Here is a 14,395-nt window from a genome sequence, read left to right as displayed (position 1 = left end):
TGCTGCAAAACTCCCTGTTCTTCCAAGGCTCACAGTATCTTGCTATGTTTCTCTCTCCTAGTTACGACTGTATTCTGAACTCCTCCCAATTTTCTGATTCCTTCTCATTCATCAGACACATTACCTGAGGTTTTCCCTATGTCTATATATCTGTCACACTCAGTGGCTGCAACATTTGTGTGAATAAGCCACCTTATCCTTTTCCGCTGCTTCTTTTTTTAAAATATATTGTTATTGATTTAAGAGAGAAAGAGATAGAAATATCAATGATGAGAAAGAATCATTGATTGGCTGCCTCTTGCATACCCCCTACTGGGGATGGAGCCTGCAACCTGGGCATGTGCCCTCGACCACAATCGAATCTGGGACCCTTCAGTCCACATATCGATGCTCTATCCACTGAGCCAAACTGGCTAGGGCTCTTCTGTTTCTTATAATTCTTATCTTCAAATACAGGTTTCTTTACTCCACCACAATAATATACTCCCATGCTCACACCTGGAAAGTATTGATTTTTAAATCTACAACCCCCCCAAAATTTTAGTTTCATATTCTATTCTCCAACAACCACTTTATTGCCTTCTAGCTCACATGCTCAAACACAATACATTTTTTCTTCAATGTTCTCTCTGCTCTTTGTCCCGTGGCTGGCTTCTCACTATTTAGATATTAGAGTCTTTCCTGACTACAACAGATAGATCCCCGTATAATTCTAAATTGCAGCATCCATCCAATTCCTTTCCCTTATAGCGCTGTTCACATGTGTAATAATAATTTGTTTGTTTGTTCATATACTCTAATTTAATAGCCTCAAAAGATTTCAGATATACCTATGATACTAAAAAATTACAAATATATATATATGTATATATATATATACACACACACACACATATATATATGACACAAATGAGTGAATACACCAAGGGTTATAACAGGTATTAAATGAGGTTTTGCATAAAATGATGATGACACACAATATTTACTGTCTTTGTAATGTTGCAGACACTATTACAAGCACTTTATACATTATCCTATTTAGTTCAGTAACTCTATGAGGTGTATATTATTTGCTCTGTTGTTAAGTCAACTGCCCCATGTCACACAGACAGTGGGTAATAGATGAGGGAGCTTGACTGTGGAGTCTCTACTCTTACTTTCCACACTGGACTATCTCCCAATCTTAGCATTTAGTGCCCTAATGGCACAAAATACTAGATAAACAATACTTTCATAACTACCCTTATCATAAATAAATTCAATAACTTGGAGTCTGTGTACATATGCAATATGCCATACGTATATAACATAAGATATGTGTGTATATAGATGAATAATTTTCTAAAAAATATTTTAGGAGATAATAAATATATAGTTATAGTACTGATCTATTATTTCTCAGATGAGCAAAGACCAAAGACTGAAAATAACACACCTAAGTCCAGGTAATGAGTTAATGGCAGAAAGAGATTTCCAATTTAGAAGTATTTTGTTGTTATTTCCTCACTATCAATGAGTTATCGTTACTAATGAAGACTGTGTGTGTATACATGCATTTATACATAGACGTTCATTGAATTTGAACTAATTATAAGTTGTTTTGACTATAACTCATTAATAGTCTGAGAAAGTATAATCAAGCAGGATATTTAAAGATAATTTATGGCCCGTTGGTCTTAGAACATATTTATAATAATTTAATTTAAATGATTTATTATATAACTTAAATGTGCATCCAAGTAGTCTGTGTATTACTGCAGAAGCAATAGAAAAATAGAATTGTTTTATCACTACATACATGAAAAGAATTTCTAAAGTGATTTTTTATTTGTTGACTATAGGCACTTGTAGCTGCATAATTATGGTTATATATGAACCATATTTTACAATGTACATAATACAGGGCACTCCAACTCCCAAATGACACTTAAAATTTTGATATTAAAATCCTCTAAAATGTGGTTATTTTGCTTTATACACTAGAGACAAATTATTTGTGATGTCACCTTGCCCCAGGAGACATTTCTTTTTCCACAGTTACAATATTTGGCCTCGAATATGCCTTTTCTCTTTTTGGTTGTGAATGGAGAATTTTAAAATTGTTTCTAATTTTTTCTAGTTGAGAGACAGAGCTATATTTCTAAAGCAATATTGTTTAACTTTGAGGCAGAATAACTTGGAGGGTCCTGAATAATTCGCTTTGACACTCCTGGCTCTCTAAAAAGTACCTAAGTTGGGAAGAAGTGCCATATTGGTATAGTGCATTGTTTTGTTTGTCACCGCTCAAAAAGATCCCAGGAATGTTAAGAAACACATATCAAAAATGTTGTAAATTAGAATGCCTCCAACCCCCAGATCTCTATGTGATGTGATATAAAAATATCTGGACTTTACGCAAGCAAAAGTATGATTATCTGTCCTGTTACAAGTCATCCCAATTTTTATTTTATTTTATTGCCTGAAACCCCATTTATAAGACGTCATCATGAGTATTTACACCAAGCAGGCGGTTAGGAAGTGCCATCTACCGATTGTTTTACTAAGTTGGAGCCTTTATAATGCCTGTTCATATATCAAACTATAATTAAAATAAAACACATGGGAAACAAAACCCACTATTACTTTAATGACTTAATCATTTATGGTTAGTATACTCAACATTTTTCTTTTTGTTTTCAGAAGCTCAAATATCTTCAACAGAATCCTGCAACAAGCCTTGTGTTTCAACTGCCTAACAGAGAGGCCTGGACTGGGGAGTTGTAGCAATTTCACTTCAAAGGAAAGCAGACTCGTCAGTGGCTCCATTTGTGTTCCTTTGAAGCAATCAATAATAGACTTGGCAGCTTACAAAACGTGCCCATATGAGGAGCGTATCAACATTGTTAAATAAAAGGTTACTGCATTAAATAAGATGACCTTGCTACCTTTTAGTTGCAGTCTTAGAGAGCAAACTTGTTTTAATTAGCAGTCAGCAAGCAGACTGTAACTTCACTGAAGGAGCATTGAAGAATCACTGCCTATTAACAACCCAGCGGTAAGTAAGCCAGCACAAATACTTATAACCAAATAGTGTGCATTTCAGGAGTGGAGAGGATTAGCTATTGGGCACACAACACAGTGGAGGAAATTGCTTTATTCCCAGTACTGCTGGGTACCAGGAGGCAATCACTGTGCCTCCAGCCCATTAACAGCATTCAGAGTGTTGCTTCCCATAGAAGGGGTTATTGGCTAACCACTGGGTGACCAATTAAATGCTATGAATAAGTCCCAAACCCAGCAGCATGGGGCCTGTTTGTGGCACAGTGGTATCATTACTAAAGTGAAAAACTTGATGAGAAAGGAACATATTTAATTATAGAACTATACAAATGGCTAATTAGGACCATAAAGTGAAATGAATGACTTTCCAGTGGATTTTTGAATGTTACTGATAACTGCTCAGCTTCTTTGGAGACCATGAAAGTGATCTACAGCTAGAGCTTGCATGTCATGGTAATGGATGGGTCTTCATTAGAGGAAGCTTTTTTGACCTGGTTGCTCAGGTAGCATGGGTTCTAAAGACAAGCCTTGATTCCTTTCACTGCAAGGGTTCCTTCATTCTAACCCCCTGGTCTCTCATGAGTTCCGCTTGCTTTCACAATAATTCTTATGGGTTTAAACGCAGAAACATTATCTGCAATAGTCACTCCCTATCAGTTGGAAAACTGAATCACAAAAGGGTGTCACTAGTTTGTGGGAAACACTGATGCATGTTTAGTTTAGCTTTTAAATTCTGGTATTAATCCAACATTGGCTGTTATACTTTGCTAATCCAGGCATCCCAGAATTGCTAACAAGTTATGGGGCTTTTAAATGGAAGAATTACCGTTAAAGGCTCTGTCTAATTAGTGTCAAAGTTCAATTTTAAAAAAAAAAACAGACATTGAAAATTGATCTGGAACCCTAAAACAGAAAGAAATATGACTGATCCCAGCAACCAACTTTTGGAACAAATTTTTGTTTTGGGTCTGTTTGTGTTTTATGCTAATTTGGTAAGTACATGTTTAATGAAACCAATTTTGTTTGCATTCATTGAACATTTAATAGGCACCTCTTTTATGTAATCATACTAAAGATGTATTGAAACATGGCCTTTATTTACAGAGTAAGAAATAACAGATGCCAACAAAGAATTTTAGACTTATAGTCAAGTAAGTATAGAAACCACTGTTGGCTGTCACTTAATATTATTAAATGCCTGGCTTTGTTTTTATTTTACAGTTTATTTTTATTAAAAAGATGACTACTGTTTTTTAACAGTCAATAATTACAGCAGTATATGCAGTGAAAAGTAAAATGTTATCACCCTAATCTCTCTCTCCAGCTTGTTACTCACTCTTACATTGTTAAGAGCTTAATAACCACCTTCCTGCTAATCGAGATTTGATGGAAAAATACTAGCACCACATGAATTTTTAGCCAATCTGGCTAGGATTTCAAATGAAGATGCTGCAAAATATCTATATTTGGAAATAAAATTTCCATGTCTAGATTATTTCATTACACAGGAAAGGAGGGTCTGGAAAAGTGGAAGTGCTAAGAATTTTGATTGGCTCCATCTCCACTGATCACAGAAATGCTTGTCCTGAACCTGCTGCTGATTGCTTCATCAGAATTCAGATTAATACTCTTTCATTTTTAACCTAATCACTGAAGTGAGCTGGAGAGTTCCACAGCTGGCAGGACCACTGAAGCTCTCCTACTATGGACCTCTCTGTGCAAGCGGGCACCACTCTATCCACCCAAGGAAGCTAGGGCTCCTTCTGTTTAAAATATCTCCAGACATGCAGAGTCCATAACCTTTTTCTCAGGCTCATTTCCATCTTAATATACCTATGGCTAAAAACAGATTCCTTTTCTGAACCTCAATTTCTCTTGCTAATATTAAGCATGTTTGTCTACATCTGCCCTTGTATCGTTAAAGGCCTCTGAAAACATTCCTCACCAGTTTAAAGGAAGCATAACTATAAACACTTACTGAAAATTCTTTAAACTTTCTGGATCTCTGGTAGGTGTATTTCAAATGATCACTAATTTTTTTTTGCTTTATGCCTCATTATTTTTCCCTTCTAAGTGGCAGATTTCAAAACACTGAGAATATAAATATGTTACATATAAATTTACTATGCCATGAAATTTGCTATTATGTTAAAAATCATATTGCCTTTTACTCTATATCAGATATTATCCATGGTACATTTGTCCTTCTACCCTTTATTTGGTGATTCTTTTGGCTGTTCCTATTTCTGAATATATACTGATTTTACCCCAAATTGGATTTATCCCCAGCCTGTCCTTGATGAGGTCATGTTTAATTTCTGTTTCAGGTAAGATAATAACTGCCAAACTTCTTTATATTCAAGGATCTGGCCCGTTTGAAATGAATAAAACTAAAAAAAAAATAAAAAAGACTGTACCCTTTTATGTAATGATGTTTACTTTGAATTTATATTAGTTCACACAAACACTCCATCCATGCTTTTGTTCCGGCCCTCCAGTCCAGTTTAAGAACCCATTGTGGCCCTCGAATCAAAAAGTTTGCCCACCCCTGCTATAGAACCATACCGATAAATATTTATGGCATAATATCAACTGAAAAAATGAGATTTTAGAGTAGAAAATTTACCAAGCAAGACTGTAAAATAAATGAATACATATAGTGTTAGAGTAAAATAAAAAGTCTATTAACAGTGAATGAATAAACAAATTATGCCATAGACATACTCTGTAATAATTATCAGCAATACATACATACACTAAAAATCAGAAAAGTAAAGTAAAACAACAAAATGAAACCAGAAATAAGATTAATACACAAAAGTATAGGTAGGCCTCAAATTTCAGCAGTCAGTATAAAACTGGAAATGGGATCAGCTCCTGAACCCAATGTAGGCAGCAAATATAACAAACTAGTTTCTAAGGGGAAACACTAATTCTAAAATTGGAAGAAGAGTAAAAATTCTCCTTTGGGTGACATTTTATACTGTTACCAATTTAAGAAAATCCTTAACATCGTTAGATACAAGGACACATTTTACATGAAAGCTTTTAAAATATTCCTCAATATATGCCAAAACATAATTTAGAAAAAGAGTACTTAAACTGGTGGAATGGGATGTGGTGGTATTTGATGAATGGAGACAAACAACAGGGTCTACATACTAGTATGCAGCAGATGGCTAATGTTGTAGTTTAGTATAATCCACATTTTAATGTTTCTAGAGGAATCATTAGATTTTATATCCATTGGGCAATCAACTAGATTTGATCAGTATTAAGATCAGATAGGTCTGTGTCCTGACAAGTGTCTGAGATGCAGTATTCTATATTGTCTATATCATTCTCTATTGTCTATACAGAATTATGTTAGATTAATGTTGCTTTGGAAAATAGCAGAATTTAACACTATTTTATCCCTAGGCAAGTGAATAACTGTAAGCAGATATTTAAAACATAATATACTTTTGATAAAGCTTTACTTGAAATTGCAGAATACTGTAGAAAAAAAACTAAGTGTAAACCAAATATAGCTGTGTTACACACACATACACACATGTTCACAAAACAATCTTATTTTTTCAAAACAAAAGTAAAAAATATGGAGGGATGTTAGTCCACTGACAGGTAGATGCCAAGGCAGGATCAGATGCTCATGAGTTTTCATGGGAGAAACAACTCTGAAGAATAAAGTGGTGGAAGTCTGGGAAGGCAAAGAGAACCTTCAGAATGACAAAGACCTAACATGGATGCAGGAGAAACAAGACACGAGGATTGGGTAGAAAGAGTTTTAGATTACAACGCAGTCCAAGGTAATTTAGAAGTTTGGGCCAGCCAATGTAGAATCCAAGAGCTAATGTCCCCAGTTAAAGAAGTCACATATATCTTGCAGAAATAGGCCTGCATCAGTATTCTCACTGTGCTCAGACAGGTTGGGAACAGTTACCGGGCCGCATAACTGTTCCTCAGAGCAAATTCAATTTTGGGTTCAGAAGAATGGCAAAAAGGGCCAAGAGTCAATTATGCTTCCTGCAACAGGATTTATGAGTAGGACATTTTCATGGCCACCAAATGAGGCTTGTCATTTCTTGTGACTTGGTGACCACAAATAACATGTATACAGTCTAAATTAGCATTACCTGTGTGTGGTGAAATCAACTTCTAAGAAGAAACGTAAAGTGCTTCCTGGTTGGTAGCCCCTTGAGAATCTAGAAGAAAATTAGTATATTCTCTGAAATTACATAACTTGATTCTATTTCTTATTTAATTCTGGGGGAAAGTGAGTAACAGTAAAACTCACAAAGCACATAAGTGAGCAAGGAACCATGAATGTAAGTGAGTAGAAACAATAGGCAGTAGGAAAGAATATGGCAAAAATTTCAGATATTAGAATTATCAAAAAACAGCATATATAATAATTACACTTAATATGCTTAAAATATTAAAGATATGATTGAAACTATGTACAAGGTATGAAAGACTATATATATATATACATATATATATGTATCCAAATATATCTCTCTTATATGTGTGTATATATAGATATATATATATGCCTAAGCGACCGTTAAGACCAAACAACCGGAACGACTGGTCGACCAGTTGCTATGAGTCGCACTGACTACCATGGGGCAGATGCTCCACACAGGAGCTGCCCCCTGGTGGTCAGTGCACTCAGACAGCGGGAGCACCGCTCAGCCAGAAGCCGGGTTCATGGCTGGCGAGCATAGCTATGGAGGTGGGAGCCTCTCCTGCCTCCGCAGCTGCACTGCCAAGCAGGGGCAGTGGACACAGTGGGGCCAGAGTGAGCTGGAGTGGCAGGGTGCCCGCCCCCAGCTCAGGCTCCTCCCCAGCCACCTGCTGCTTAGCACACTGCTATATCCCTTATACCCCATAAGCCTGCAGTTAAAATCTCTGGAGAATGGTTGAAGCATGGATACTCAGAGTAACCAGTATGAGACTGATTTCACTGCCAGGCACCTGGAACTCTGCCTCAGGCATTGAGATCAAATCTTTTCCTTTATCGATTGCTCGGGAGCTACAGAGGAAGGCCACAAGGTGGCGACTGACAATTGGGCTAAAAGTCAGAGATGGAGCTGAAGGGTGGGAGCGTGGGCAACAGAGATCCCCCAAGATCCCCAACCTTGTATTGTTCACCTTGAAGCATCGCTCATCTGGCTCTGGTGGAAAGCATTCAGCATGGCCCAAGGCATCCACTGGGGATCTCCCAGCCTGCAAGGCGTGACCCTGGCCGCAGAAGAGACATTTGGAAATATTTTTTCAGGAAGCTGTGGGAAGAAGGACAGACTCCCCACGTAACTTCATGGAGACTGACAGGGTCGTAGAAACACCCCGGGCATGTGGGCATGGGCTCCTGATTTCCTTTCAATGTGCATGAATCTGTGCACCAGGCCACTAGTTAGAAATATAATACCAGGGTTTGTTGTTTGTTTTTTTTTTAAAAAAGCAAATGGTACTTCTGTTACTGGAAAATAATTTTTAGAACTTAAATAGATTAAAGTAGGGGTCAGCAAACCCTGATCCACTAGCCAGCTGCCTGTTTTTGTAAGTAAATTTTATTGGAACACAGCCAGGCCCATTTGTTTCTATATTTCCTCTACCTTCTTTTATTTGTTATTAACCCTCACCCAAGCATATTTTTCCATTGATTTTTAGAGAGAGTGGAAGGGAAGGAGGGAGAAAGTGGAAAAAGAGAGAGAAACATCGATGTGAGAGAGACATATCAATTGGTTACCTCCTGCATGCACCCCGACCAGACTGAAGAATGAGCCTACAACCCAGGTAGATACCCTTGACCAAAGCACAATCCTTCCGTGCATGGGGCTGACACACTAACCATTAAGCAACACTGGCCAGAGCTCACCTCTACCTTCTTTCATGCTACAACAGCAGAGTAGAATAGCTACAACAAAAACCATATGGTCCATAAAGCTGGAAAATTTACAGCCTTTAAGAAAATGTTTGATGACTTCTGACTTCTTAAACAGATAGACTCAGCTTAAGAAAGAATTAGTTCATTGGAAGAGAGAGTCAAATAATGTACCTTGCATGCAACACAAAGAGACAGAATATATTTGAAAGGGAATTTAAGGCATGAAGATGTTGAAAGAAAAAAGATATATATGTTTAAGTGAAATTTCAGAGAAAGAATACAAAAGAGGCTCTTTTCAAAGAAAGAAGCTAAGTTTTTTTAGAATTGTTCAAAGGAAAACATCCTTAGATCGAAGATGTCCAAGAAATCACAAGGAAACATATTAGGAATCATCAAAGAAATAATTTCTTCAAATTTGCCAAAGAGAACTGAAAGATGAACTATAAAGGCACACTGACAGATGACAGATTTCTTAGTAACAATAATTATAAGCAAAAGGCAATGGAATAATAGTTTCCATGTGCTTAGAGAGAATACCAGTGAATACAGAATTCTGTACACAGAAAAATAATCATTAGGTAAGGATAAAATAAGAACTAATGTAAATACTTCAGGCCAGAAATATTATGCCTAATAGAAAAGAATTATTGAGCAAAGACATTGGTTAATATGGGGTATTTTAACCAAACATTGACTATAATTTTAAAAAATAGTAAGAATAATGTTTAATATATATTAGGGGTTAAACTCAGGATAAAACTTTACTTGAAATATACTTTAAATAATAGCATATAACAGTATTTGACAAGTTTGAAAATACTCTAACATCATTGGTTTTTCAAGAAGAGGGTAACAATATGTTTAATTTTAGCTTTTATTTAAGTATTAGAGTATAAATATTTTTAAAAATAGCTAAACCATAATTTAATGGCATTCAGCCATTTACTTCCAAACAAGTAGGGAAAAAATGTAATGAGAAAAAGAATAAAAAAATGAGTCAGACCAGTGTGCTCAGTTGGTTGAGCATCAACCCATGAAACAGGAAGTCATGGTTCAATTCCTAGTCAGGGCACATGCCCGGGTTGTGAGATCAATCCCAGTCGTGGGTGTGCAGGAGACAGCCAATCAATGATTCTCTCTCATCTTTGATGTTTCTATCCTTCTCTCCCTCTCCTTCCTCTCTGGAATCAATAACACTAAAAAAAAAAAAAAAAAAACCCTGCTGGGGTGGCTCAATTGATTGGAGAGTCGTCTAACGCACTGAAGGATTGCTGGCTTGATTTCAGGTCTGAGCACAAACATGGATTGTGGGTTCAATCCCAAGTCCAGACCCTTTGCTCTCTCTAAGCATGACTTAAAATGAGGATTAAAAAAATAAATAAGTAAAGATAATTAGAAAGAGGAAAAGAAAATCTTGATCAGTTGAAAGCGGGTAATAAGATAGAAGAAATCAATCCAATAATCATTCACAGTAAATATAAGTAGATTAAATATAACTGTCAAAAAACAGATTTTTCAAACTGGAATTTAAAAAAAAATCTTATATGTTATTGATACTTAAAATATAATATGAGAAAAGTTTGAAGTTCAAAGGATTGGAAAATGTATAGAATATATTACTTATCCAAAAGAAAGCTATTATAATTCTAGTAACATCACCAGAAAAAATACAATTTAATTGAAAACCCAATATTGAAGATTAAAAGGTAATGAATGAATATAAAAGTTGAAATTAATTAGAAAAATGTGGCAGTTTTGAACTTGTAATTATCTAATAATGTAGCTTCAAAATATGTAATGAAAATCTTAACTACATAAATGGCTGAAGCCATAATTCTTGTGAAAATTTTAAATATCTACCTCTAAGAAAACCACAGATCAAATAAAAAAACAAACCAAAATGATATGATTTGAAGCACAAAAATGTAACATACAGATAATGACCATGGAACTTATCAACTGAATAATAAACATTCTCTCCAAGTACATATGACATTTGGAAAAATTAAACACATGCTAGGATTAAAGCTATCCTCAACAAATTCCAGAGGTTTGTCAAACTAGGTTCTGACAAGAGGGCAAGTAAATGCATTTAATTGAAAACAAAAAAATGGTTTGGAAAACACAATCTACATGGAAATTTATAAAATACTAGAGGCCTGATGCACGAAATTTGTGCACAGGAGGGGGAGTCCCTCAGCCCAACCCGCACCCTCTCCAATCTGGGAGACCGCAGGAGGTGTCCCACTGGTGGCTTAGGTCCGCTCCCCACAGGAGGCAACTGGGATGATCAGGGAAGGCGCTGCTCCCATCACCCCACTGCTGCTGCCACTGCCAGCCGCCACAGCCACCAAGGTGTTTTCATGAACAAGGACTCCAGTCTCTTCACTACAAAAAAATGACAACTTTCTTTAGGCATTTTCAAGATGTCTCTTTCATAGGATATGGCATTTCTTTCTTTCTTTTGTTTTATCCTCACCTGACGATATTTTTCCATTGATTTTTAGAGAGCAAGGAAGAAAGAGGGAAAGACAGAGAGAAACAGCAATTTGAGAGGGACACATCGATTGATTGCCTCCTGCATGAGCCCTCACCTAGGCCCCAGCCAGGGAAGAGCCTGCAACCTAGGTACATGCCCTTGACCAGAATCAAATCCCGACCCTGCAGTCAGCAGGCCGAGGCTCTACCCACTGAGCAAAACTGGCTAGGGCAGGATATGACATTTCTTAGCCCTTCCAGCAACAGCAGCCCTTCGTTTTTTCCTCCAGGAGTGAGGTGGAAAAACCCTAGATCACTTTCTTGGGTTCTTATTACCCATGTTACCAAGAACACTGAGAGTGGCATACTGGGAGCTTAGCCAATGAGCAGTCAGAAAAGGTGTTACCTCTGCAGCTCACGAGCAGAGGTGGGATGCCAGCGCGCCCTGGCTGGCAGGCCCTGCTCCCTGCTCTCTGCGTGCCTGCACCATCCGTGGCTTGCCTCACTGCTCCCCTCCTGCCCACCTGCGCATGCAGCCTCCTCCTCAGCGGTCGTGACTGTTACAGCATCCCGGCTAACATGCATATTACCTCTTGATAGATAGATAGGTAGATAGATAGATAGATGATAGATAGATAGATACTTCCAAACAAATCCGAAGCCAAAGAAAAATTATAAATACTTAAAACTGAACAAATGTGAAAATCCTTTATATCAATTCTTACAAAATAAAGTTTACAGAAAATTTTACACCTTCTAATATGTACTCAAATACTTACAGTAGAAAAGGCCGACTCGGAGTTAATATGAGAATTTGCACAGGCAAGTTGCACTTTGAGCCTTCTCATATGTATATATGGATTCTTGGTCAGCCAAGCCAAAAGATAAAATGTGGAAAAAACTCCATTTTACCTATCCAGAATATTTCCATTCTAAGGATGATTGTAAGGAGATAACTGTAACAGAATCTATTATGTTGATCTGATCATTAATAAACACACAAGGACTTGTTCCATTTTAAAACACCACCAAGCTCTGTTAATAAATAATTTTGGTAAATAACTTACCTAGATCTAAAACTGTCCTGGGCAATATGGTAGTCATAAACCACATGCAACTACTTAGATGTAATTTTAAATTAAATTACATTTCAAATGCAGTTTCTTAATTACACTAGCCACTGGTGACTGAGAAACTGAATTTTAATTTAATTTAAATTAATTCAAAATTCAATTTAAATAGCCACATGTAGCTAGTGGCTACTATATTGCACAGTTCAGATATAAAACGTTCCCACCATCACAAACGGTTCTACTAGAATAGAGGTTAGGAAACTTTTTTCTGAAATGAATCAGAAAATTTGTTCTCTGTCACAACTGTCCAACTCTGCCCTTGTAACATGAAAGCATCAGTAGACAATACAGAAACGAATGGGATTGACTTCCCAAAACAGGCAACCAGCCCATGGGCTGTACTTCACCAAACCCCGGCCTTCGGAAGAATATCACGGAGGAAAGCACTCTTCCTCAGTATGCCAGGTAAGGATCTACCCTTCTTGTCCAATGCAGTGTCAAAAAAATTGAGTTTCTAGTTTTTGTTACTGAATACAGGAAAAATATCATAAACTGCTCTACCAAAATAAATGACTAAGAAACGGATCCTTTTAAGAAGAAATAGATTCAGCCCCCCTCCAAAAAAAAAGAGATTTAAAATAATTTAAAACACTTCATTAATTTCCTTAATGTTTGCATATTCTCTTTTCTCCAAATCCAAATCAAGCAGTGGTTCTCAACCTTCTGGCCCTTTAAATACAGTTCCTCATGTTGTGACCCAACCATAAAATTATTTTCGTTGCTACTTCATAACTGTAATGTTGCTCCTGTTATGAATCGTCATGTAAATATCTGATATGCAGGATGGTCTTAGGCGACCCCTGTGAAAGGGTCGTTCGACCGCCAAAGGGGTCGCGACCCACAGGTTGAGAACCGCTGCCCTAGAGCCTCATCCCTGGAATCTTAATGACAGTTTTCTACCAGCTTCTTGTATCCTACATGCTTCCAAAAGAGATCTGTCCTCTCTAGTTAACATAACATAGGAAAGAAGGGGCCAATGTTAGGCAGATGTGTTTAGATTTCAGTGATGAAATCAGAGAGGTGGAAAACATTAGACAAAAATAAATAGTTATCCTCTAAAACAGGTCGACTTATATGTAGTGTTTGAGGGTAAGGTAGGTAACTGAATGTATTGTAGAGTGACTCCTGAGTGGCAGAGAGCTGTTAGAAAGAAAACTTTGAGGAGCACAGGTGGGGTAAGCCCTTGAATGAGTGTACAGCTGGGTAGGAGACATGCAAAGAGGAACTCAGCCTTTTCTCTTTGGGGCCTAAATGTCTGTTGTTTTTAGACAGTGAGGAGGAAGCTGTTTCTGACTTCCTACATTCTTCCCCCCCCCACCCCCGACTTCCTACATTCTTGACCATTTTCCCCAATTATTGAATCTTCCCCTAATCCAAACACCTGATAATCTGACTCTAATTCTTACGTGTTCCTTCTTTTAAGAGTTCTGTTTTATTTTCCTTAACCTCCTGTATAATTTAGCAGGAGGAGGTCGACTCGCTTTCTCTGAAAATTAGTAATGCAGTGATTATCTCTGCTTTGATTACTTCTCAAGTCTTCTCTAATTACTTCTACCTACTGGTAATGATTCTCTACTTGAGTTCCATGGGTCAGTGTAATTTCACAAGCAAACATAGCAACACTCTCAATATTTTACAAAACACATTCTCAACACACCACAGATTCTAAGCTAAGCCAATAATAATTCATTAATTAATTTGCTAATAGCTGTTTCCTACTTATAGACCCAGACCCCCGCTTTTTTTTTTCTTTAACACAAATAGCAAAAAATGCACAAAATATTTTGGCTGTATTTTCACTAAAATGTTATCTTCACTAGTGAAAAAATAGAACAAAATTGTTCTTTGAGTA

The sequence above is a fragment of the Myotis davidii genome, unplaced genomic scaffold (genome assembly GCF_000327345.1).
Source record: "Myotis davidii unplaced genomic scaffold, ASM32734v1 scaffold228, whole genome shotgun sequence".
Classification (NCBI taxonomy): domain Eukaryota; kingdom Metazoa; phylum Chordata; class Mammalia; order Chiroptera; family Vespertilionidae; genus Myotis; species Myotis davidii.
This window is presented reverse-complemented; position numbering follows the sequence as displayed.